Below are 24,526 nucleotides of genomic sequence, written 5' to 3' on the forward strand. Positions count from 1 at the left end.
ACTATACATACTCCTTCCTTTGCCCTCTCCTGCACATATACCCCATCCATACTGCCATTCTCTCACACTTTCTCCTCTCCATTTTGTTTCAGTTATTCCACATACATCCACTTTCGCACCCTCAAGCACCTGGACAATCTCTCTCTCTTTCACCTCATCATTCGCTCCTCTTACATTCCATGTACTCATTACGAAGTCCTTTGTCCGGTCCTGGGTTGTCATCGTTTGGTCAGTCCTTGTCCGAGGCTTCTTGTTTGTTTTTTTAGTTAGTTGTTTTCCGGGGAGGGGCACTAACCCTCCGCCAACCCTTTTAGTCGCCTTTTACGACAAGCAGGGATACTGGGGGAGTATTCTTGAAAACCCCCCTACCCCCAGGGGGTAGGATTCGGATCCTATATCCTCAGATCCGGATCCAGGATGACTCAAAAAGTTGTGAATGGATTTAAATGAAATTTAGTGGAAGGGTGGGCCATTGCCCAAGAAAGAAATAGTTAAATTTAGGGGTGGATCCGGATCCGGATCCGGAGTATCCCACACAATATCTCCAAAAGTTCTCAATGATTTTCAGTGAAATTTTGTGGAAAGGTGGGCCATGGACCAAGAAGGAACTGATTAAATTTGGGAGCAGAACCGGATCCGGATCCTTTTTAATGACAATGGCATTGGCGAAGGTATGCACTCTGTGAGCGCTTTCTAGTTTCTGTCGAGTTTGGTAACAGACGAAAGGTAGGGTGGGGACTGTCTTAAATTTGTGCATTGGTCCCAGCATGCACTATCAATGCACAGGATGGATTGGCGGTGTTGCTAGTGCCATCTCTTTTGCAAAAAATGAGAAAGAAGACCTCAAGCTTGCCCCTCTCACAGTCCCAGCCTGTAGGATACGTATTGTCCACCATCATCTATGCCCAGTAGCAGCGCTTAAGCAGTACCTGAAAGTTTCAGTAGGTGCAGACTCGAGAGACACATTGTTCTGTGCAGACTTGGGTGCCCGCTTTTTCAGTGAGGGCACTCTGTGCTTAGCAGAGAGTCTACTAGTACAGTCTACTATCACCTGTGAAATAATAGCGGAAGCAGACTAGGTAAGTGATCCGTCAGCACACAGCCTTCGGGGAATAGCGGCATCTCTGGCATTTCTCCACACCCAGACTCACTCTCACTTGCACAGAGAGGTGGCTGGTGAAGTTCAGCGATATCCTTCATCATAACATACATAAATCACTCCCTGGGGGATGCCACATGCATAGCAATAAGCGTCTTCCCAGGCAATTACCGAGAAAAATAACACTGCGCCCCATGCCCTCACAGAAGTGACACTCACACTTTCTCTCATTGTGACGCTACTCCATACCAGTTAGGAGCCGTCTGCGCAATGTGCTCCAACCCCACCACTGGGTGAGGAGGGCAGCAGGCGTCCAGTTGTCACCAGAGGTAGTGCGGTGCACCTCCCTTATGCTCTCTATCATAAGATTATTTATTTGGTTCGTTTGTGATCTTGGCAAACAAGAAAAAATAAATAAATAAATCAGTGCAAGCAAGTGAAAGTGAAAAAAATAAAAATATGGGTGATACAATGTGAAAACTGAAAATTAATATGTGCCAACTGGATGTCTTTTGTGTGCTGTGTGGTCTTTCAATGTAATCATTTGGCCCTAGGACCCCATTACCAGGCACATGCCTCGTATCAAACCAGGCATTGAAAAACTTACCTTTTACACACGTTGTCCACATAAAAAAAAGGGAGGGGGGGGAAACAGTGAAATAATACAGTGAACATGTCAGATGAAATGTCCAATGCTATACCTAGCCTACAAGCCACAGTCCATGATCCTCAGTGTTGTTCCTGTCAAGGACTAAACTTTACCAAAAAGAAACTGTGTTGTTTTATTACTTCTTTCCATGCCTTTGGTATGGAGCTAACTAAATGCAAACTCCTCAGCTTTGTCAGAACACCAACTTTGAAGATGAATGTGAAAAGGCTTTTTACTGTATGTCAATGTCGAGGAGGGTGTTCGTGTTCATCATAATTACCCACCCCACTTCACATCCTCCCCAATGGTGATCTGGTGTTATGAGAATGACCTGTCTTGCCAACACCTGCATTGAGCAAGCAAAGGGCAGAGATGGGGTATGAGGGTACAGTATGGAGGAGATTGAACACGCGTTTTCCAGTTTTGTTGACGTTTTGGCGAACATCCTCCTCAGCATGAACAGGAATTCTGTCTTTGGCTTCAAAGCCAGTATTTATATATGTGACAGCAATTAGAAATTAAGGCAATATTTAACTTATTACAGACATGCAGTACTTGGATATGAACCTTTACTTAAGATAAAACAGCCGTACCCTAATATACATTTGGGGGCCCTTTGAAATGTTTATTACATTTCCAATGAGATATATATTTTTTACGAAGTGTATCGTAGGTGGGCTTGGCCACCATCCATTTCCTCCATGTAACGCATCCTTCTGGTGACTACCCTAGTGACAAACAAAATGATTTCTTCTAATCTAGGGAAACATATACTATGATGGATGGTAACCATTTAACCAAATCGACGCTTTCTGGTCTATTGGGTTCAGGTTTTTTAACTGGACGAGAACCATAAGAGTTTCAGTCTGAGGGTTGTTTCGAGATCATTGCTAAAACGATGCTACTCGGGCTTATCAGGGTCTGTCACCCTTGCCTTAAAAGCTGGTACTCAGTATCCTGGCTCCAGACCCCTATCCACTGATGAGGAAAGGAGTATTGTATGACAGATACGTAAACTTTCCACATTGCTAAAAGGCTGATTGTCCTCACAGATATTGGCCCTAAGGATGATGAAGTGTGGTCTGTTGCTGATCATCTTCTTTGATGCTGCATGTGATGCAAGGAGCTCTCTGCTTACATCTTTTGCAGGTACAGTTGCTGAAAATACGCATACACATTTCAACACACACATATACCTAAATACATGTATGGTAATTCTTCCATGATTATCAATTAATTTTCACACACATATGAGTCGGTCTCACACTATACCTTCTTGGGCTCAACCAGCACGTACAGTTGGAGAAATTTCCGCTCGGGACACAGTGTAGATGGCAGCAGCAGCGACAGGCAGAAATGATCTTGTAACAGTGCTGGGGGTGAAACAAGAGGTGAGAGTTGCGGGGAAAGTGAGTGATGGGGGAGAGGAGGGGTGGTGGTGGGGGTAGGTGTGTGTTAGGGAGAGGTTATGTAGCCATTAATTGTGTCAACAAACTCGGCGTAGATTATCATTCCAATACTATTTTTCTATTAATAAAAAAAGGTAATGGCAACGGGCTGCTAATGATGGTTCAGTATTTGATGGAATATATTCTATACCTAAACATACAGGTATCACCAATACATAACCTTATTCTTCGCCTCCGTCATTCCGTCCCCTCATTGGAAAGCTTTCTATTGTTGACCGTGAATTTACAAATATTTAGAATGATTTCAGCTGCTTCTCATGCAGGTTGCATAACAAAGATATTGTAACTTTCATTTCAACTTGCATTGAACACCGAATCTAACATCCTGTAATAGTCTATTTTATATTTTTATAAGTCAACTACTGTTAACGTAAGACCGAACGCCGGCAGAATAAGTAAAATACATCCTTTAGACTGACGGCCTAATTTGTTATCCTTTCATAGTCGTATAGGCACTTACCCTGCTTACGGATGGTTGAGCCTGGCCTTCATACCAGACTATAAACTTAAGCATACTCCAGTCTACACTTTCTTAGGGCCAATCCCTCATATCTTAATAGGCCTATATAACTTTATGCTTTTGTGCATACAAGCGTGATTATACGTGTATTAAACGTCCATAATCTCTCTCTCTCTCTCTCTCTCTCTCTCTCTCTCTCTCTCTCTCTCTCTCTCTCTCTCTCTCTCTCTCGCATACACGCAGTAGATTACCTTACATACATTCACATTGGATAACCTTTCAGTTGGCAGGAATAAGATACAATCAGTCTATTTTTCATTTGTCATCTAAAGTGAATACGGATTTAATGTCGCTATTAAAGATAGTGATATATTTTACAAAATACACACGACACTCGCACAAAATTACCAGCACTATGCAAGACTTGCTTTACTACAAATTGTGCATGCACCTAACTTTTTACGAAATTTTCGTAATGTAATATCTACAAATGTGCTAGCAGTAGCGGTCCACACAACTGTTCTAACCAGCCTGGTTGTGTGCGTGTATGAAGGTCACAGCTTTGCCCTAGATCGGACTGTATGAGCTCTCAGCTCTCTTCCTGGAGGGTAATGAGCTGACGATCACATCTATCACGTTATCCTGACCGACCCGGTGAATTACAAACACCCACCCAAACGCATTAAATTTTGGCAGGCAGTTCTCTCCGCCCACTCCTTCCACATACATTATGAGATAATATTACATACTTATTGTCTCATACAACTCACAGTTGAGTAGAATATAGCTGAATAATACTTCTCTCTGGGAATTAGGTCGAAGGAAGGACTTATTTGTCCCATTACATTTAAACAAGAAGTGTTTCCCAACCCAGCTATTCTGTTCTACTGAGTTTCTGATAAACTTCATGCATCAATCTAGTACTACGCGTTCTACATTTGTCCGGATAAACAAATAACATTAACTTAACCAAGAGCAATAAACGTCATTGATAGAATGTGTCAATACCAATGACTATGTTGGGTTAGCACTCGGTTGGTAATGTTCTTTGTAAATCAGTGCTTTCCAGACTGAGGAACGCGCCTCCCTTTGGGATGTGTGAGGTAGATAGAGGAATGACCTGAAGCCATCTTTCAAAAGTTGCTATCACATTGCTGTATGGCGCAGAAGCGTGGGCGTTGAGGAAGAATGAAGAGAAACACCTGGAGAGGACAGAGATGAGAATGCTGCTATAGCTGATGGAAGTGTCACATAGAGAGGAGGAATGATGACATCAGAGCAGAGGCAGGAGTTGTGTTAGTTGTGGAAAAGGCAAGAGAGGCACTTTTGAGGTGGGATGGGCATGTGATCAGGATGGAGGAAGTTGATTCTGTGAAGGTGGTATAGAGGAGTCAGGTGGATGGGAGAAGAACGAGGAGAAGACAGAGGATTAGGTGGAGAGATGGAACTGAAAAGAAATGAGGCAGTTAGACCTGGAGGAAGAGTACGCAGCGGACAGAAGTTACTGGCGACAACATATACGAGTAAGAGCGGCCAACCCCACCAGGGACTAAGGCAACGATTATATATATATATATATATATATATATATATATATATATATATATATATATATATATATATATATTGTTACGGAACAGAAAAAGATAATGTACACTTTAAGTGAGAATACGAAGAGTCACTACTGTCCCGTAAAGTTCCAGGTTCAAAACAAAAGAGTTAGGTAAAATTACAAGTTAAAGTTTAATGCACAAACTAACAACAAAACATTCAGGACTCATAAAGATAATGTAATGGCAAATAAACAGGTTAAATATATGGTTAACTGCAATAGCCTCTATTAACACGAAATTAGCAAGAGTAAATTTTATCTAAGTCAGCCCTGATAAAATGAGATACCCGATAATACTCAGTGAATGCCAGATAAATAATTACAGATACAAACTATTATAAAAAATGACTGACATAAAGAACCCTACACGAATTACAAAAACTTCACTAGGCCCACAAATTAAACTTATGCTATACAGTACAAGAAAAAATACAACAACAGTTATACTCAAATTACACACAGCTGCTAGATGGTTGGAGATTTCTTGAGCACTCACAATAATAATATCTGTACAGGGGAGGACAGAGATGTGAACAAAATGAGGAGCAGATCTAAGTGGCAATGATGCAGAGACTGAGCTCATTATATAGGGGCCAGGAGAGCTTGATACAACTTGTAATGAGGACGCGCAAATGAAGCCATGGGGACAAAGAGATGACAATCCCGCAAAGTATAACAGAGATGTCGACTTACTCTACTATAACGGTAGAAGGGGGGGACTGAGGCAGAACACGCTCGTGATCAAACATGCAGCATACTGTGCGTTAAAAATCACAAAGGATGATGAAATCATAGGCTATGTAACACCTCCCCACAAAGAAAAAAGAAATTTACAAAGGAAATTTCTTATTACTCTAAAACAATCTGTCTAAAGTCTGGATAAGCAATCTGCAATAACATTTTCTTTCCCCTTGACATGTTGTATGTCTAATGAATACTCTGAAGAAGTAGACTCCATCTTGTCAATCTCTGATTTTTATCTTTAAACTTACTAAGGAATTTCAGTGGGTTATGATCGGTATAAATGACTATGGGGTCAAAACCAGAACACAAATAAAATGAAAAATGCTGTAAACCCAAAATCAAGGCCAAAAGCTCTTTCTCAATAGTTGAGTAGTTCTTTTGAGGTGGAGTGAACTTCTTACTGTAATAAGATACAGGATGTTCAATACTCTGATCATCCTCTTGCAGCAAAACAGCCCCAGCTCCTGTATCACTTGCATCAACAGCCATCTTAAAAGGCTTAGCAAAATTTGGAGTAGCGAGCACTGGCTGACTTAATAGAATAGCTTTAAGTTTGTTGAAAGAGGATTCACAGTTATCGGTCCAGACAAATTTAACTCCCTTTTTCAGTAGGTCTGTAAGTGGTGATACAAGAATAGAAAAGTTAAGAACAAATCTCCTGTAATAACCTACCATTCCCAAAAATCTTTGTAGCTCTTTTCCTACTTTTAGGACTGGGAAGATCACTTATAACCTGAACCTTAGCTCCTGGTGGTGCAACATGTCCATCACCAATTACATACCCAAGGTACTGAACTTTAGCTTGACCAAACTCACACTTTGATAAATTAGCTACAAGATTAGCCTGAACTAAACGGTCAAGAAATTTACTGACATGGCATAGATGATCTTTCCAGTTGTCACTGAAGATTAATACATCATCAATATAAACAACACACCCTGCCAAACCCTCTGTTACAACATTCATGAGCTTCTGAAATGTGGCTGGTGCATTCTTCATACCATACGGCATTACAGAACATGCAAAAGCCTTTCCTAGTGTTACAAAACATGAGATCTCCCTAGCACGTTCAGTCATAGGTACTTGCCAGTATCCCTTTAACAAATCAAACTTACTTATGTACCTAGCCTTTCCGATCTTGTCTATGCAATCTTCTACACGAGGGAGAGGGTAAGTGTCTGTTTTAGTTATCTGATTAACACGTCTGTAGTCGATGCAAAGCCTCTGTGACCCACCTGGCTTAGGGACTAGAGTGACAGGAGAACTCCACTCGCTCTGACAGGGCTCAATCATCTTGTGGTCCAACAGGTAGCCAAGCTCCTTCTGGATGAGAGGAACTTTCACTGGGTTCACACGGTAAGGAGGCAATTTAATTGGCTTTTGTGTCTCCAACATCGACATCATGCATCAACACAGTGGTTCTTCCTGGAGTGGCACGGAACACTTGCGGGTACTCCTGCAGTAATGCCGAAAACTCCTGCCTTTCCTTGGGTGGTAGATGAGAAAGCTTAGTCTGGAGATCATTCATGATATCAGGATTCTTCCCCAAACTATCACTCAGGCTCATACTGCATGGGAGAACTTCACTTGTAGACTCGGGTGGAACAGCTACAGTGCAGACTGGATTATTTTCGTCCCGCCTGTGATATAACTTTAGCATGTTGATGTGACATAGTTGCTTGCTCTTTCTACGATCTGGTGTGGCGATGACATAGTTGACATCACTGAGTTTCTTCTCCACGAAATAAGGGCCACTAAACTTGGCTTGAAGAGGTTGCCCATGAACTGGTAGCAGAATCAAAACCTGATCTCCTGGCTGAAAGTGGCGTAACCTGGACTTCTTATCATACCAAGTCTTCATCTTCTCCTGAGCAGCTCCTAAATTCTCTCTCGCCAGCTTTAAAGCAGTGGACAGCCGTTCTTTGAACTTCATCACATACTCCAGCAGGTTGACGTCATCTTCCTCCGACAGCCAGCATTCCTTGAGTAGCTTAAGGGGTCCTCTTACTTCATGGCCAAACAGTAGTTCAAAAGGTGAGAAGCCCAGTGATTCATTTGGAGATTCTCTTGCAGCAAACACAACGAATGGAAGACCCTTATCCCAGTCTTTCTGATGTTCCAAACAGTATTTCTTGAGCATCGATTTGAGTGTTTGATGATATCTCTCCAACGCTCCTTGGGTCTGGGGATGGTAAGCTGAAGACGTGATCTGGGTGATGCCCAACTCTTTCAGAGACTGCTTGAAAACATTTGACATGAAATTACTTCCTCGGTCTGACTGTACCTCCTTGGGCAGACCAAACTTTGTGAAGAACCCTAGCATTTCCTTAACCACGTTCTTTGCTGAGATGTTTCTAAGTGGAATGGCTTCAGGATAACGAGTAGCCATATCAATCAGGGTCAACACATAAGAAAATCCTGAAGAAGTCTTAGGAAGAGGGCCCACAATATCCACCAACACACGGGTGAAAGGCGCCTCAAAAGGAGGAATGGGAACTAGAGGTGCAACCTTTTCGGTCTGATTACACTTCCCCACAACTTGACAAGTGTGACAAGACTTACAATACCAGGAAACATCCCTGAAGATACCTGGCCAGTAGAAGTGTTTCAAAATGCGTGCCACAGTCTTCCTCACTCCAAGGTGTCCTGCCAAACTGGAATCATGAGCCACTCTAATGATATCCTGCCTACAAACACGAGGGATGACAACTTGATGTACAACCTCCCATTCACAGTCGGCTGATGCTGTTGGGGGTCTCCACTTCCTCATAAGTACTCCTGACTTTACATAATAACAAGTAGAAGCACCGGCTGACTCTTCTTCACTGTAAGCAGAGTTAGCTAGCCCTTTCAACTCAGGGTCAGCAACCTGCAACTCAACCAACTCTTGACGAGACAAATTATCAACACTACGGGGTACTGCCTCATCTGGTGAGTGGTCCAAATTAGCAAGAAAAGTGTCAGCTAGGATAACATCATCATCATCATTATCCTCTAAATCACCAGTAACTTTAGACTTAGCCCTAGTGACAGCACATGCAGGGAACACATCAGGGACATCACAATCCAGGGACACAGCCACTGGCTCACTAGACAACTGAGGAGCTGGACACACTTGACTTCCACCAATATCATTTCCAAGTAAGAAAGTTACACCTGACATTGGGAGTGTCTCAACCAACCCAACCATAACAGAACCATTAACAAAACCAGACTCTAAATTCACTCTGCACAGAGGAACAGAGAAGTAATTATTCCCTACACCTTGTAAGATTACAGTTTCATCAGAGGAATTAAAATTAGAGCCTAGAACACTGGTCAGCATAAGGGATTGGCAAGCACCTGTATCACGATATATTTTAACTGATTTCCCGTCATTACTGTCCAGAGGACTGACAAAACCATCAGACAGGAAATTAGCGCATGAACTCTTGAGAGTGTCACCCACGTTACTGCTCAAAAGAGGAGCTCCATCATGAGAATTTAAGTTACCCCTCAAAGCAGGTTCAGTTAACTCAGTTAAAGAATTCTGGGAACTCTCAAGAGTGGACACTAGACCAATTGACTGAATATTTAAAGACTCCTTTTTGTTCACATCACGCTGTCTCCTGAAACATCTCTCCGTAGTATGACCAAGCTTACTACAATAAGTACATTTACATTTCTGAAATCTAGAGGTGAAGCTGGTATTTACTTCCTGAGAAACATCATCCTTATTCTCTTTCCTGTTACCTGTACTCTGAGTAGAGGCAACGTACTTACTCTCAACTTTCCCTTTTTCTCTAGAATATCTCTTGTGAGTGAGAACATACTCATCAGCTAAAACTGCAGCATCAGACAAATTATCTATTCTTTTCTCATCAAGATATAGGCTTACATCTTTATAAATACACCTTTTGAAGTCCTCCAGCAAAATCATCTGCTTAAATTTACCAAAATCAGAATCCACATTCTTAGAATTTAACCTCTGCTCTAACAGATCTTCTTTGATTTTTGCATACTCAACATGGGATTGCTTATCTTGCTTGTAAGTTGTCCTAAATTTTACTCTATAGGCTTCAGGAACAAGCTCATAGGCCTTAAGAATCAAGCTCTTAACTACATCATAATTATCAGATTGATCCTGAGGCAAAGATGCATAAGTTACTTGAGCTTTACCGGTGAGAACAGTTTGAAGGAGTACTGGCCAATACTCCTTAGGCCAATTAAAACCTGTAGCTACCCTCTCAAACAACTGAAAATACTTTGTTAAATCAGATTCATTAAAAGGAGGGACAAGTTTAACATTTTTAGCCACATCAAAATCATCAGAGCTAGATGATCCAGTTCCACCTTGTTTCATGCGATACTCATGGTCTGCCTGAATCCTAGCAAGTTCAACTTGTGCCTGTATCTGTGCCTCCTGAATCCGAGCCTGAGATTCCGCCTCCTTAGCATTTGCCTGAAATTCAGCTTCTTTAGCACGAGCCTCCTGCAGAGCTAGCTGTAACTTAGCTAATTCAATCTGCGTTTGCTCATTTGGAGGAGTTACATTAAACAAGCTTTTATTAATCATGCCAACAATTTGATCTTTAGAATGATGAGAGTGAACTGCAATTCCCAATTGTTGAGCAACAAGCTTAAGTTCATTCTTTGTTCTGTTTTCTATATCACACACTGTTTGCACATTTGACAAAAAATCTTTGGCTTCATCAAGTGTAGAAATAGTAGCCATCATGGATAAGTAACAGTCACAAAATATCAAGCAATATCCTTATGATAATATCCTGAATATCCTGATATGAGGTCGCCAAATTTATGTTACGGAACAGAAAAAGATAATGTACACTTTAAGTGAGAATACGAAGAGTCACTACTGTCCCGTAAAGTTCCAGGTTCAAAACAAAAGAGTTAGGTAAAATTACAAGTTAAAGTTTAATGCACAAACTAACAACAAAACATTCAGGACTCATAAAGATAATGTAATGGCAAATAAACAGGTTAAATATATGGTTAACTGCAATAGCCTCTATTAACACGAAATTAGCAAGAGTAAATTTTATCTAAGTCAGCCCTGATAAAATGAGATACCCGATAATACTCAGTGAATGCCAGGTAAATAATTACAGATACAAACTATTATAAAAAATGACTGACATAAAGAACCCTACACGAATTACAAAAACTTCACTAGGCCCACAAATTAAACTTATGCTATACAGTACAAGAAAAAATACAACAACAGTTATACTCAAATTACACACAGCTGCTAGATGGTTGGAGATTTCTTGAGCACTCACAATAATAATATCTGTACAGGGGAGGACAGAGATGTGAACAAAATGAGGAGCAGATCTAAGTGGCAATGATGCAGAGACTGAGCTCATTATATAGGGGCCAGGAGAGCTTGATACAACTTGTAATGAGGACGCGCAAATGAAGCCATGGGGACAAAGAGATGACAATCCCGCAAAGTATAACAGAGATGTCGACTTACTCTACTATAACGGTAGAAGGGGGGGACTGAGGCAGAACACGCTCGTGATCAAACATGCAGCATACTGTGCATTAAAAATCACAAAGGATGATGAAATCATAGGCTATGTAACAATATATATATATATATATATATATTTATTAGTCACAGGCCATGCATCCGTCTCAGACTCCGGTGAGTCAAGTGGTGATACACGAATCCATCTCATTCAGCTGCTGTCTACTGACCAAGTCACGGTCTTCCCAACCACAGCCAATTAAGCAGTATATAATTCACTATGATCTGATGGATATTATGACATTAAATATTATTACAGGTTGAAGAAGTTATAATACCCACGAAATTTAAAAGAATTTGCCGTATAAATAAACATAAAATTAGGAATATGCACTTACGCTCATAAATGGCTAGAGTATGCATTTGCATATGCACATATGCAAATGTATGATTATCCCAAGCCTACTTATGAGTCTCTGTGAGATAAACTGAGAGAGTAGACAACGGGTGACACAGTGTTATACACTGCACAACACACACACTGACAGACGCTATTGATTGTCCTGAAAAGGTCTAGGTCTGGTTTATGCTTAAATTAGTTTGTGACAAGCAGGCAGCAGGTGCTTACGATTTAGGAAATATATCAAAATCACATTGACAGTTAACAAAGATGCATTTGTTATAATCTGACATGCTTTAATGCCTTTTGGGGTAATAATACTAATGGTTGACTGAATCAATGGAGAATGGGAATATTATATATACTTTATTCTCCATACGCTATATATCTACGTTAATTAAGAATGTATAAGCAGCTTTTCTGAGACGTATCTGAGGTAAACATCTGATATTAGTCTGTGTTACGATGGGGATGTTAATGATACCGGAGTGGGGCGAGGTTACGTGTTGGTGATGTCTGTGTGTTTATATCAGCCTTGCATGATCATTGAACTGACCATCTTTCATCATGTCATGAACCATCACTTTACAGCTTGTTGCTATTTCGTGTGTTCCCACATCATAAAAAAACATTCATTTAAAATCAGAGCAAATTATGTTACGACATAAAGTGGCTACTAAGCCTCTCCCCAACACTTCGCTACCCCCACTCCCATCCCTCCCAACAAACAGCTACTCCCACTACCCTCCCACCCCTCACGTTCCACCCCTCCCACCACACAGCTACCCCTACTACCCCCCCAATCCCTCACCTACCCCGCACGTCCCACCCCGCCTTAACCCCCAACATTGTTACCAGATCATATTATTTGCCGCTCCTGCTGCCTTCTACGCGGTGTCCCGCGCAGAAATTTCTCCAACCGTACCTAATTTCCCTTGTGAACCTGTTCATTGGATCCTTTTCCCCCAGCGGCCTGTTTTCTCGGAAGCTTTTTTCCCTCATTGCCGAATTATCTGCCTCTTACCCACACCCATTTTTTGCCACTAGCCCATTTTCTACATGATACTTATATCTCCCCCTGAACTTATTTTTCTCTTATACCAGATCCCTCTCTGGACTAATTTTCGTCATGGAATTATTTCTCTTCATGGCCTGTTTACTACATGGATTTGTTCCTCATCTGTGGAGAAATTTTTTCCCACATTCATATTTTCCAGAATGGACTTTTCTTCCTTCATGGGTGAAAATCCTCAAGTAATTACGTTTCCACAAGAGATCTGTATTCCCACAGATCAGTTTCCTTTCCATGAAATAATAGTAATGAGAATAGTAATACTAACACTAATATTCATTCTAATAACAATAATAATAATAATAATAATAATAATAAAAACAATAATCCATCCATCCATTATCCAATCCTATATTGCCCTATGACGAGCGTAGGAGCCAGGAGCTAGGCATGTTGGTCCTGACATTTATCTTAAACATAAGATGAGTGAAATTTAACCCCTCCCGTCTGGCAGATGTTGTCGTGATCGCTCCCCACAGCCGGGCATTCCTGACAAACATCGGCAAAATCGTCTATCTTTAAATCTTCATATCACTGTTACTACTTAACCAATTATAACAAATGAGGTTTCATATTACTCACCAATCCTTCGACTTCAAGTTGATGGCATCAGATGGTCTGTGAAATGTACATAGGGAGAGTAAGTGAGTGGGGAATGAGGGCAATTTGTGGTGTTTTTTTTGCCGGTGTCCGTATGCGTGGCAGAGGTTCGGCGACACAACAATGGCTTACACTAGCCCACCACACTAATATCACTTCGATGACACTTCCAGGAGTCCAAAATCTACTACAAACATTATTTCCGTGAATATTTTTCCATAATCGGTCGTACTGGATGAATGAAGGCCGCTCACAGTAGCAACGACCTTGAACTCAGGCTGCTCGTCTCTTTCCTCGTTACAGACAGACAGACACACACTCTCTTCTCTCTCTCTCTCTCTCTCTCTCTCTCTCTCTCTCTCTCTCTCTCTCTCTCTCTCTCTCTCTCTCACACACACACACACACACACACACACACACACACACACACACACACACGGAAATGTATGTTTGGCTAGGACTGTTGCTCGATTTTAGCATCGGTGATCGAGTAGAAGTCTGGGTATTGCAACTCCTAGAAATAATACTATTACTACTAGAAGTACAAGTACAACTACCACTACAACAACTACTTCTAATACTACAACTATCACTACTACAAGTACTGCTACCACTACCACAACTACTATTATTACAACTACCACATCTACTACTATTACTACCACACCTACAACACATACTACCACTACTACTACCACTACAAGGACTACTAAAAAAAAATGTGAACCAAGTACCTGTAGTCATTTACTCACTGCCCACAAACGGAAATACCATTATGACTTTCTCTTTCCTTTGGGTTTTACTTTTTCATCATAAGAACTGTGTATAAACAAATGTTTTCCAAATAAAATAAGTGTGAGTTTATCATGAAACATACTTTCCGCCTCTATTATTCACATAAATATACACAGAGCAGTGAAATCATATTTTCTATTTCATCAAAAAACAACATACCGGTATGTACAAAACTAATTTATTCATAATACCCAGACTCCTGCCACTCGGTCTTTGCGTGGAAATCAAAGAAACAGTCAGTACACAGTGCAACCTCACATTCAGCACACTATCACTTCGTCATACGGCGTTGCTGTGGTCGGCGTGATGAATTGGCACAAACATAGCAATGCCGGAAGGCTTCTTTGCCTGCAGGTGTGCAAGATAGTATTTCCATGAAACGCCTGCTGAGGTAGTCCCTGCACTGCAGGCGGTCAGGCAGTTGCTGTACACTGTGCCTACGTTTCATGAAAGGATTTACCTGTCCATACCTCTCCAGAAGGCCGTAAATTACATCCTTCTCGAACTGTCTGAGGGATGTCCTGGTCTGTGTAACATCCTTGTACAGAATGAAGGCATTTAGTACATTGATGTCCTGTACATGTAGGAATGCCTTCTTATATCACTTACAACACCTCCTTAGAGAGTCGATTATGCCGATCTGCATATCTGATTTATCGATGAGTCACATGTTCACGTTACAGTCGATAAACGCATCAGGCTTGAAGACTGGCTGCCTCGTTCTTCAATCGACATTGCCTGTGTAAATCAACTTACCTTTGTGGCCCGTGGAGAGGACATTCATCTTTCTCTTGTCATGCCAGTGAATTGCCAGGAGTTTACCTGATAGCAAGGTCCTGCCTTCCCCCTTCACGGTGCCTTTGGGAAAAGATGGCCGATGTTCTTTGCACAGACAGTGCCACACAATCCAATTTAGTGTTCTTGGAGGTACTTTGCAAGACTTGGTGTTGTGTAATAATTATCAGTGTAAAGGATGTGGTTGCCACCGAAATACCTGTCCATTAGTTTCTTGACCACAGAGCCAGAGAAACCACTGGGATCGTCCTTCGACAACACCGCATCACTCACTGTATACACAATGAAATCAAGCACGTACTCAGTCGTGCAATCACACAAAACAAAGAACTTCATCCTGAAACGATGTCTCTTTGATGAAATGTACTGAATGAAGGCAAGACGTCCCCTGAACAAAACAAGCGACTCATCAATAACAACCTTCTGAAATGGCCTGAAAAGAAAAAAAAATAGAAATTTTTCCTTCATCATCTCCAGAATCTAGAGAATTTTCCACAGCCTATCGTTTGGATGTGGGCCCATATTTATGGAAAAATGCAAGTACCTCATGATGTCAAGTTGTCAGTCACGTGGCATATACTTACCAAATACAGGCGTTGGAGCAATATCGTACACGAGTCAGTAATCGTGCACGTTATGTTTACTGACATGAGGCATCGACATTGTCAATGCTAGCCAAACATTCATTTTGCTAACACTCGTTGCAGACCACTCCTTCATTTTTGCACTCTCTCTCAGGTGTGAACTTTCAGCCCAATTGCAGCAGAAATCCCTGAAACTATTAACTTTTTTCACAATGAACTCCATCACTCCTGTTGTGAAAAAAGCAAGGAAGAAGTCCACTGCAGAAGAAGCTCTGTTGCAGGGAAATTCTGGCTGCACACCTGCATTTGTGTCATGAAACACAGGTACTTCAGGCTGAAACCCCGTCCCTTCCTCCCACACAAAGGTTTCTAACCTACCTGTCCTTGGCTCTTGTCATGTCTGCCGTGCACGTGTCCTGCCCCGTGCTCTGCCACAGCCCCTAGCATGGCAGCGTGGTGGCAATTCCGCCGACTCACCACTAGATGAGGTAGGTGATGATGCTGGTGACGGTGATCATGGTGGTGATGGCGTTGGTGAAAGGCATCGGCGGGCACGTACCAGCCGGCGTGCACCTGCACCAACTTAACCAGAAGGGCCACGTTGTGGTAAAATACCACGTGGTGAGGCAGGTCGGCATGGCGTGCCACATGGTGAGGCAGGCCGGCGAGGTGAGACACGTGGTGAGGCCCATAGTGATGCAGGCCGGCGTGGTGAGGCCTGTTGTGATGCAGGCCGGCGTGGTGAGACACGTGGTGAGGCAGGTCAGCGTGGTGAGGCAGGTCGTCGTGGTGAGGCATGAAGTGAGGCCTGAAGTGACCAGGTTGGTGCAGTGATGCAGGGGATGAGGCAGGTCTGCGTGGTGAGGCACGTGGTGAGGCATGTCAGCGTGGTGAGGCACGTGGCGAGGCAGGTCGTCGTGGTGAGGCATGTGGTGAGGTTTTAAGTGAGGCAGGTCGGTATGGTGAGGCACGTGGTGAGGTGGGGCAGCATGGCGAGGCACGTGGAAAGGCAGGTAGCGTGGTGAGGCAAGTGTTGCGGCCTGGAGTGATGCAGGCCGGCGTGATGAGGCACGTGGTGATGAATAAAGTGATGCTGGCAGTGTGGGTGAAGGTGGTGATTATGGTGTGTGGGTGGAAAATTCCACCCTAGGCCACTCTTGTGCCCGGGAGCTCAGCCTGTGGCATTTTCTCCTCCTGCCAGCCTCCTTGCTTCCTTCACTCTCTACCTCCCCCGCCACTGTCTCCACTGTGCGTATATCACCCTCTGTAGGATCATCAGCTACATCTGATCTTTCATCATCAAAAAAGGCTGATGATCTTGCAGACAGAAAATATCACCTCACAGTGAAGAATTCGCAGTCACTCTTCTTTTCTGATGCATATTTTTCCATACTCAGCATTGCTAAATCTGATTCCTCAGAGGAGGAGTCACTTTCCAGTGCAGTGTTTCCACAAAAAGGAAATCAACTTCCTTAGAGTCTTGTCCAAATTTCCTTAGATTTCCCTAGATTCAGCTTTGAATTTCCTTTAAAATTTCCTTGTGTAATGTACAAGAATAAATACTATTTTGTCAATAAATACTTACCTTCTGCAGTGTGATTTACAAATTTTACTATATTAATACATTTAATTATGATAGGTGGGGGCGCTCATCATCCACTAACTCGATGGAGTGTTGCTTTGGGTGGCTGCCCTTTTCTCTCTTCCTTCCTTCCTCCTCTGTCTTTCCTTCATTCTATCCTCTTCCTTCCGCCTACGAGTGACTTTACTCTCCCTCTTCTGCCATTCTTTCCTTCATTCTTTCCTCTTCTGCCCATGGGTGACTCTACACTGAGTGACAAGCAAAATGGTAACCATTTACTACGCTAGGTGGTAACCATAACAGCAAATTAGGGTGCCTGGTGGTTTACTGGGTAATTAAGGCGCTCCAATCGGATTGAGCCGGTGAAGGTTTATATGCAAGTGGTAGTAGGGGTTTATTGTTCACGTAAAGCAACTCACAGATGAGTGAGGCTGAGCAATCTCCTCTTAAATGTTAGGACCAACTTGCCTAGCCCCGGGCTCCTACGCTCCTTATGGGGCAACATAGGACTGGATGATGAATAGCTGGATGGATAGTACATTTTAAAAAAGTGCTTTCTATTACCAATATTACAATATTTTTAATCATATACAATACGTAATTAGACTGATTCAGATTCCTTTTGCATTGCAGCCAGACTGCACACTGTAGCAACTACTTGTACAATGAGCTTGCTAAGTAACATACATAATACCAGTACAGTACGGTTTATTAGCATAATGTTATAAAAAAAAATATATATACATATTCCTAAAAAATAGAGTAGTAAATTGCTTTGACATAATGTTTTACAAAATAAATATGCCTCAAAAACTATATAAGAGTATTGTTAATTTGTTATGACCATTGGTGGACTAGAAATAAAAATACATGGGATATGTAAAATTACAGTACATAGTAAGTTGATACAACCAGTGGTAGACTAGAAATAAAACTATCTCTTATATACAATTGCTCGGTATAATATTATAGTCTTAATCTTACTCTGATTACAAAATTTTGTTATATTGTTAACCAGACCAACACCTCTCACCTTTGACTAGATATAATATTTACCACTTATATACCAGAACTTATACCAAATACTTTAAACTGTATTTCGTACTTAAGTTAAATATTTTTCAATGAAAATTATGAAATTCATTCATTATGAATAAAGAGAATCTAAGAGATTGACTTTACAATAGCTACTGTTTATGAAAGTGAAAAACAAAACAGTTACCAGTAGATTACAGGAAAACCCCAGATCAGTAAGAGCTCTCTATTCCTCTCCTATAAAATGGTTGTAACCTTGAGTTGGACTTAATCCTGGACTGACGTAAACTGGAATTTTACTGCATACTGTTTAGATTTTTAGTTGTTTGGAAATCGTCTTACTGATTCTAAATAGGAACATCTTAAATCAGCTGAACATGTGTTACCGGCATTTAAGAACATTTTGGAATAGAGGCAAGCATATCTTTTGATGGGTCTAAAGTTGCAGCCTGATGATTGCCTTTTTGTTGAAAGGCAGGCTTGGTTGTTAACAACCCATGTAGGGACTCATGCTTCATGGAAGATTTGAGTTCAGTTTTTATGATTTTGAGTTGGGTGAAGATTCGTTCAACTGATGCATTTCATTAAGGAAACGAGAGCAGTATGCAGAGAACTTTGCATAGATTTGGGAATTTAGATCTCCCTCTGATTTTTTTGCATTAAAGACAATATGCCACAACCTCTCCAAGGCCATTATAGCATCAAGACCTCCAAATATGGCATGTTTTCTCCATTCAAGATCAGCAGCTTGACAATCAAACAAGGCCTTTTGGGTGGGGTAACATAGCTATTATCTGTGCTAGTCTTGGCTGAGTAAGGTTTAGGGCAACTTTTAGAGACAGACAGGAAAGAAAGTCAAAGTCGTGAATATCATCAAACCAGGGCTGGTACCTGTGATTGTTGGGGGAGGTGGACTTTTCACCGGCTTTTGGTAACACTTACAAATATATCCAAAATTTTATTTAATGTGTATAAGTAAAATTTTCTTGAATTACTTTGATGCCTTTACCTTTTCTAAATTTCCTTACTCTTTTGCCTTGATTACCTTAGAACTTCGTAAGAATTTATTTCCTTAGACTCATCCATGTAGACTCCAAATTTCCTTAGAAAAGGATAATTTCCTTGAATGTGGAAACAAAGCTTTCCCCACTCACAATCAGCAATAATGGTATATCTATCCCCCTCCCTATCTCACTATCACTTAGGCCTTTCCCCCGAGGGCCTTTGGACTTCATTGGTGTTGAAGTCAGTGGGTGCGGGTGGTTGGCCGAGGGTTCAGACACAGGAATATGGATTCGCGTAGGTCTATCCATCACAGAGGTATGCAGGCAACTTAAGTGTGACCGATATGCATCCAGGAGGGTTGCCAGCAGGTGCGAGTGGTGAAAATAATCAGCTGAATATTTAAACAATAATGCGAATTACCAGATCATGTATACATAATGGAAAGCTGTTGAGAGGGAGTGCTGGAACTCCCATTTCATCAGCCCACGGGACTATGTCCCGACCGTCTCCCTTTGCTGTACTTTTCCAGTGTCTCAGTAACACAGAGAGTAAACCAGCATGCTCTCCAGTACAAGTTTCTCTAACTGTCAACACAAAACTACATGCACAGAACACACCACACTCCCTATTCAAAATTTTTGAAAAATTGGCTTTGAATAACGTAGCCTCGGAGTCCTCAGGAGGGGGACCATAAATGCCCCCACCTTCTGCCCCTCTCCCGGTGACAACTCAAGATGCCTGGAACCACTGTCTGACTCTCTTCTTCTTCATTTCTGCAACATTCGTGGCCTTTCATCTAACTTTTGCTCTGTTGAGCACCACCTGTACTTCTCTAAACCTCACCTACTTTTTGTAACTGAGACTCAGCTGTCTGAGGCAACTGACAGCAGACCCTTTCCTGTATCCTACTACTTTCTCTATATCCATTTCAAAGCCAAAGGTGGCTGTTGTGTATATATACGCACCAACTTATCTTGCTCTTGTGTTCCTCAACTCGATTCTTCTGAATTCTCTACACTCTGGCTTCGGCTTTCCTGTTATTCTCTAACTAAAATATCTGTGCCGTTTACTTATCTCCTAATTCTGCTGACAATCAAAAATTCTTTTACTATCTTACTTCTACGATGGAACACATTCTATCCATTTCTCCTTTCTCTGAAATCTCCATTGTAGGAGATTTTAATGTTCACCACAAACTTTGGCTCTTCTCTCCTTTCACTGATCCACCTGGTGAATAAGCCTACACCTTTTCTATCCTTAATGACCTAGAGCAGCTTGTACAGCACCCTACCCATAACCTCTTCCTTACAACTAATCCTTTTGCTTCCACTGTTAATCTTTTCTCTCCATGGCGTTCCTCTGATCACAACTTTATCACCTTAACCTGTCCTATCACTCCGGTACGTCCTGCAGACCCTCCAAAGAAACGTCGTCTGTGGCACTTTGGAGCTGCGGATTGGGAGGCCCTCGAGCAGTACTTTGATTTTCCCTGGAATGATTATTGCTTCCATGGCCAGGAGCCATCTGAGTGTGCCTTGTGCATTACGAAGGTTATTCTCACGGGGATGGATGCATACATTCCTTTCTTATATCCTTTGACTAATGCATGAAAGCCTTGATTTAATCACGCTTGTTCTAATGCTGTCCACAACAAAGAGAGGGCCTATGAAAAGTACTGGAGCCAACTCATCCCTGAATCACATCTTTTATATGCTTCTGCCCGGAATCATGCTAAGTCTCTTCTTTGCTCTGCTAAAAATAATTTCATCCGTACTAAATGCTCTCAACTCTCTAACTTGAATTCTTCCCGCTCCCTCTGGCACCTTGCCAATAACCTTTCTAACAACTTTACCTCATCATCGTTCCCTCCTCTTTTCTACTCTGATGGCTCTGTAGCTATTTCTTCTAATGATATAGTAAATCTCTTTGCTCAGACTTTCTCCTCCAATTCCATCTTAGATGATTCCGGTGCTGTTCCTCCATCACTTCCCCCTTCTGACTTCCTCATGGCTGACATTAAAATTTCTTCAGCTGATGTATTTTCTGCCATCACAGGCCTCAATACTAATAAGGCATATGGGCCTGACGGAGTCCTTCCTGTTGTTCTCAAGAATTGTGCTTCTGTGTTTACACCCCGCCTAGGCAAACTCTTTTGCCTTTGTCTGTCAACTTGTACCTTGCCTTCTTGCTCAAAGTTTGCTTTCATTCAGCCAGTCCCAAAGAAGGGTGACCATTCTCAACCCTCTAACTATCGTCCAGTTGCTTTAACGTCCTGTATCTCAAAAGTTTATGAGTCTATTCTTAATAGAAAAATATTAAAGCATCTTTCCAATCACAACCTTCTTTCTGATCGTCAGTATGGGTTCTGTCAGGGATGCTCCACTGGCGATCTTCTCACCTACCTTTCATACTCCTGGTCATCCTCCTTTCAGGACATTGGCAAAAGCTTTGCTATTGCACTTGACATCTCAAAGGCTTTCGATCGAGTCTGGCATAAATCTTTAATTTCCAAACTGCCCTCTTACGGTTTCTATCCTTCCATCCGTGCCTTCATCTCTAGCTTCCTTTCTGGTCTTTCTATAGCCGCTGTTGTAGATGGCCATCGTTCTTCTCCTAGATCGATTAACAGTGGTGTTCCTCAGGGCTCTGTTCTATCACCAACTGTCTTCCTTTTATTCATCAATGACCTTCTAAGCTGTACATCTAACCCTATCCACTCATACGCTGATGACTCCACCCTTCACCTTTCCATTCGATTCCCGTAACGTCCATCTCAGCAGTTACTTCAACAAACAAGGGATGAGGCTATGGCACACCTAATGTTTTACTTGGCTCGTATCTCTGACTGGGGTAAAATTAATCTTTTTTTTTTTTTTTTTAGTGCATCAAAGACTGAGTTTTTGCACCTATCAACCTGACAAAATCTTCCACAGGTATACCCACTAATGTTTAATAATATTCAGCTTAATCCTGCATCATCCTTGAACATGCTTTTGGTTTCATTTACTCGGGACTTATCTTGGAAAGATCATATTACATATTTTGTAAAATCTGCTTCCAAGGGATTGCATGTGCTATGCCGACTCTGTTCCTTCTTTATCCTTGCACACTTGTTGACTTTATACAGGGGGTTTTATCCGGCCCTTTGTGGAGTACAGCTCTCATGTGTGGGGAGGCTCCCCTCATACAGCTCTTCTAAATAGGGTGGAGTCAAAGGCTTTTCGTCTCATTAACTCTCCTCCTCTTACTGACTCCCTTCAAGCTCTATCTCTTCACTGCACTGTTGCATCTTTATCTCTTTTCTATCGCTACTTCCATGATAACTGCCCCTCTGAACTGTCTCCATACATTCCTCCGACTCTATGACGGGTGCATAGCACCCGTCTAGCAGCAAACTCTCATCCCTTTTCTGTCCAACTCTCTGGTGCAAGAGTTAACCATTACTCCCAGTCCTTCATTTATGCAACAGGTCAGCTCTGGAGCTGTCTCCCTCTCTCTGTATTTCCTGCTTCCTATGATCTCCAGTCTTTGAAATGTAATGTGTTCAGGCATCTCAAAATGTTCGGATCTTGAGTTTGGCTCTGTCTTGTATTTTGTTTCTCTCTTGGAAGGAACAGTTTTGTGGGCTCATTGCCTTTGGTTCCTTCTTCCTCACAAAAAAAAAAAAACATGACCCACAGACAGCCCCAGGAGGACATGCATACATGTCACCCGGATGGGATTGGTTAAGATAATAATAATTATAATGAAAAATGATAATAATACTAATAATAATTAGATCAAGGCAAAACTGTCCTAGGAATATTTTGATAAAGAAAAACTTCCCACAGCCATTACCTACTAGAAGCCAAGCTATAAAGGGACCTTGAAGTCAAGGTTACTGATACTGTGCATGTCACTTTAGTCTATCTGTTGACTAAGTTTGGTGGCTGTAGCTTTAATCGTTCATGGAGAATTTGGTAACATGCAGAATATAGGTGAAAGCTCTTTTTTTTTTTTTTTTCCCTCCAGCCAGTCTCCGTGAATAATAAACCAATTAACGCCATATTCCTTTCTGCACTGCATCAGCCTTCAGCCTATGTTGCAGTAAAATTTCAGCTTCCTAGTTTCTGGGGTATCATCCGGAGAAATGGTTGACAGATTGCCACTTTTTTTGGCCAAAATAAGTGGACAGCTCTCTAAGTTGATCAAGTTACAAGACTCCAGGTCAAATAACCTTTGAAATATTGCATTTCTACTAAAGTGATAGTAATAATAATAATAATAATGATAATAATAATCACTAGGAAAATAAAACTTCACAGGGATGTGGAAAGTTTTAATAATAATCATTAGCCACCAGGATCAATCTTCAGTCTTTCATAAAATTACGTTCGAATGTGGGCCTAATTACCTCAAAAACTATTATTTCACAGGCCAATTCCAGCAACGGATCATTTATCCATGAACCTGTTCCCAACTGGACCAAATTAACTTACATATATATATATATATATATATATAGAGAGAGAGAGAGAGAGAGAGAGAGAGAGAGAGAGAGAGAGAGAGAGAGAGAGAGCTATTGTTAGCATCCAACTATCGTTATGAATATATTTTTACTTTATGTACCAGATTATTAAGTAAATTTTGCCAATACTCTGACATGTTAAATAAGGTCACTATTGTTCTCATCAACCCATAAACTCTTATGCTAATGATATGGCTACGTGGTATTTTCGGTGTTTCCAGCACATGCTGTTGGTGGTACTGCAAAGGCCCAGTTTAGCCTCGCGTGTCATTCTCCGTGGACAGAAGCTACACTTTTCCCTGCTTTTTTATGTGCTCATTGTGCCCTTAATGTCTTCTGATAGTATGTTGATGACCCTACCACTGGGCCTCAGGGATGCAAGAGAGCAGCCCTGCTGAAGGCTCCAAGTCTTTTAAAGTGGCTGTTTTTTACACCCCCAAAGCTCGCCTTGGTCTTAGGGATAGAGCACGTGGTGTCAGTGTGGCTGCCTTGGAGAGAGGTGATAGTGATAGTGATGATGGTGATAATGGTGCAGCTAGTGTGGCGTTATGTGAGAGTGCTGGCAATGGTCATACGACTCCTGGTGCCGTAGTTCGTAGTGGTGAAAGTGATGGGGTTGGTGGTGATGGTGGTGATAGTAGTGA

Source organism: Coenobita brevimanus, chromosome 33 (assembly GCF_032717465.1).
Source record: "Coenobita brevimanus isolate Jiangsu-jjx chromosome 33, ASM3271746v2, whole genome shotgun sequence".
Taxonomy (NCBI): Eukaryota; Metazoa; Arthropoda; class Malacostraca; order Decapoda; family Coenobitidae; genus Coenobita; species Coenobita brevimanus.